Here is a 3,916-nt window from a genome sequence, read left to right as displayed (position 1 = left end):
TATAATAATAAAAAAGATAAATCTATCAAAACGATGGTCATGATCCATAAATTGTTTGTTAGACGCATCTACAACGCATAGGCCTAGACATGAACAAAAAAATAAAATAAAATAACCAAAAAATACAGGAAATGAATATAAATTACAAGGTTAAACAATCAAACCGTATACCATTATCCCTCATTAAAAAAAAAAAAAAATAAAAAAATAAAAACAGACAGAGGTGGTGTGTTTGTGTTTGTGTTTGAGACTCGCTGCCTCGTCCCTGGTATTGGGTACCATGTGTTTATCTCGTCTTGGGGCTCAGAATGGAGAGGCCTTAGGTGTAGTGTGTAAGTAGATTGCGTGTGTAAGCAGATTGTGTGTATAAGTAGATGGTGGTGTAAGTACGTGGTGTGTAAGCAGATGGTGTGTATAAGTAGGTGGTGTGTAAGCAGATGGTGTGTATAAGTAGGTGGTGTGTAAGTAGTTTGTGTGTGTAAGTAGATTGTGTTTATAAGTAGGTGGTGTGTAAGCAGATGGTGTGTATAAGTAGGTGGTGTGTAAGTAGTTTGTGTGTATAAGTAAGTGGTGTATAAGTGGTTTGTGTAAGTAGATTGTGTTTGTAAGTAGGTGGTTTGTGTGTAAGTAGATTGTGTTTGTAAGTAGGTGGTGTGTAAGGGGTTTGTGTGTGTAAGTAGATTGTGTGTATAAGTAGGTGGTGTATAAGTGGTTTGTGTGTGTAAGTAGATTGTGTTTGTAAGTAGGTGGTAAGAAATTGTGTGTGAAAGAAGGCTATATGTAAGCACTTTCTGTAAGTAGATTGCGTGTGTAAATAGACTGTGTGCGAGTGCGTGCGTGTGTGCGTGTGTGTGTGTGTGTGTAGGTGCTTACATGTGCACTGAATACCATAAGTAGGACAAAAGACTGATCACAATCTTCATTCGGCTGTGTGTGTAAGAAATACGCACGCATCACTCTCTGCTAATCAACGCATTCACCTAATCCCATTGAGAGTCCCTAGCCGATTCTAATCCACCGAATCCCTAATCCTTAAACCCAGATCCACTTGTCTCTGAGCCTCGAGTGTCTCCTCGGCAGCCACTTCTTACTAAAACTCTTAAGGAAAAGGAAAGGAAATCATTCGTAATAGACTCAGGACTCGGACTCCACCAGGATCTATATATGTTTTACGTCATATAAGCGGATTTACCAAAGAGAAACGTAAAAAAAGACACGAAAATAACACGATGAGAGAGGTAAGGCGATAGAGGGAAGAAGAAGAAAAGAAAAAAAAAACATGGGGTGTTCGATCCTAAATCCCCGACTCCGGGAACCGCTTTCGATCCCATATCCCGGGCTGATGTTGATGCTCCTTTGATAAGACTAAGGGAGAGGGTTTGACGCCAACACGACGCGGCAGGTTACAAGGCATCTGTAATTCTACTTGAGGGAAAGGGCTGGATCAGTAGCAACTCGAGGAGGTGCCGAGGTGCCTGATCCTATTTTATTTGGAAAAAGCACATGGGGTTTATTTTGATGACGTCACAAAAGTCCCGGATGCTCTGTGAATATAATCATTTTGGTCTTTTTAATTTTTCAAAAAAGGATGGGAAATAATTATCTTAACGGTTATATATTTTCACCGGACAAGCATCAAAACAGAGGCCATGACACCTCCTCGAGCTGCTACTGCTCTGGCCTTCCCCGTCACGAGGCTTCTGAAATTCTCCTGAGGAAGCGAAGGGAACCGCCGTGTCGTGGGACAGACGGCACTCGAGGGCAGATGGCTCGAGAAGCTTCGAGAATGCAAGAAGAACGCGACTCCCACAACGAAAAAAAAAGGAGAGAGAGAGAGAGAAAAAAAAAAAAAAAAAGTCTGTTGTCTTCGTGGTATTGTTTTTTTTTTTTTTTTTTTTTTACTCGTTCTGACTCTTTGGTTTGTTTGGTTGTTTGTTGTGTGTGACTTTGTTTGATTTTGGAACTTTTCAAAATCTTATCAGTTTGATTCTCGGGGTATTATTAACAGACCTGTAGTTCATATTTCACTTATATCACTTTAACCATGAATAGTATTATGGAACAAAAATCATAATATTATTCTACAAAGAAATAAATGAAAAACTCTTCCTAATCAGTTATTTTTAGGAACCAAAAATTCACGAGAAGAAATATTAGATAATTTGCTTAATTTTTCAAGAATGGCAATTAATATGCAGTCCTGATTATATATTAATTTCTTTGATAGTGATTTTTGCCTTAAATTCACTTGGAGAAATTTAAGTCTGCGATGTGGGACGTACGTACTTTTTTGTTATATAATTAATTTGTCTACGAAACGTTGGATATTCGAAACATTTAAACCTCGCAACAGAACATTGTTTTTAAGAGAAAATAAAAAGAAGACGAAGTTATATGATAATGATAACAGAAAATGATAAACGATATCCAGCCTTGATTTAAAAATTATTCAAAGCGAAAACTGTTCATAAATTGCATTTTCCTTCTTCTTCTTCCTTTTGAAGTGCTTCAATACACCCATATTTATTGGAGGTCAAACTCCTTCGCCTCCCACCCCCCACCCCCCCTCTCCAATTTCTCCCTCCCCCCTTCTCTTCCCAATTAATTACCAACGGTTTTTAAGGCTTACACTATCTCTTTTTTCTCCCTTTCCCCATTGCTCTTTGAAACAGACGCGGCCAAATTTCGCAAGTCATGAGGCGTAAGTATTGTATACAGATGGGCCTGCATGAGTTGGGGTTCGGCCAGGAAGGAGCGGGAGAGGCCTGCTGTTGGGGAGGAGAGGAGTTGGAGGTCGTGTGAGGAAGGGGGGAGAGGGGGGAGGGGGGAAGAGGAGGCGCAAGGGACGGGAGATTGTGTAGGCCTATGCCACCCACCTCCTCCTCCTCCTCCTCCTCAGCGCATATTTTGAAACTCGTTGCATTTCTGCGTCCCGAGTAAAAGCTACGGGTCGAGAACCGTAGCGAAGAGTAGATACCAGTTGAAGACGATGTTACTGAGTGGAATAAATCTCCATGAATGCGCCAAATGCACCGGGAAGGACATAGAAGAAATGTGATAAGTCATTGTACATCGCCGTGGTTGCAGCGGGCGGGTGAAAGTCACGTGGGCCTAAAGGGTTGAAGCTCCCGATGTTGCCAAATTTATTCCCAAACATCTCTTTCCCTCATGCATTCCCAAATTCACTCATTCCCCGTGCTCTTGGGCTGCTTATCCACAACTTCGTTCCCTTCCCAGTGTCTCGCGATGTCTTAGGAGCCCCTGCCGAGAGCCCGAGTGTTGCATACGCACCCGTCGTCTGGCAGCGTGTGGCATCTCCGCAGATATGTTCAACCGATTGATGCCAAGTTGCGGTTTTCGCCTCGGATTTAAAATATTCCCAAGCTTGAGCGTTCCGTGAGCGTGTACGTGGAAGGAATACGAAGTCCAACATTCCATAGGCTCAGAAAAAACCCTCTGGACGACGATAGATCAACGAGAAATGTTGATTAGCGCCCCGGGGAGAGAACCGCACACACCGCCATGGGTCTATGCGCTTAGGCCTTAATTATATAAGCGTATGAAGTCCGCCTAGTCATCGATTGATTGTCGCTTGTAGGGCGGCTAATGAAGGAAAGCGCACCTTGGCTAATTGCCCCGTGGCGCCGGCCTCTGTTCTTGACTTGCGCAACGGCTCCCTCACCCCCTCCCCCCCTCGAAAAAAAAAATGTAAAGGAAAAGGTCTGTGTCCATCAGTCAGCTGGTGACATGGATACTGTAAGAGGGCTGGTGGGGGTGGGGGGAGGAGGGGAGGGAGGGGTGTACATGTAGGCTCCTTAAGTCCGCTTGTCGCAGGGCAGGTTGTGCCGGGGAGGAGGAGGCGGCTGGGTAGGATGAAGGAATGGGGCTGGGGGGGGGGGGGGTGGGTGGGTTGACT

This window comes from Penaeus vannamei, chromosome 41 (assembly GCF_042767895.1).
Source record: "Penaeus vannamei isolate JL-2024 chromosome 41, ASM4276789v1, whole genome shotgun sequence".
In the NCBI taxonomy this organism is placed as follows: domain Eukaryota; kingdom Metazoa; phylum Arthropoda; class Malacostraca; order Decapoda; family Penaeidae; genus Penaeus; species Penaeus vannamei.
This window is presented reverse-complemented; position numbering follows the sequence as displayed.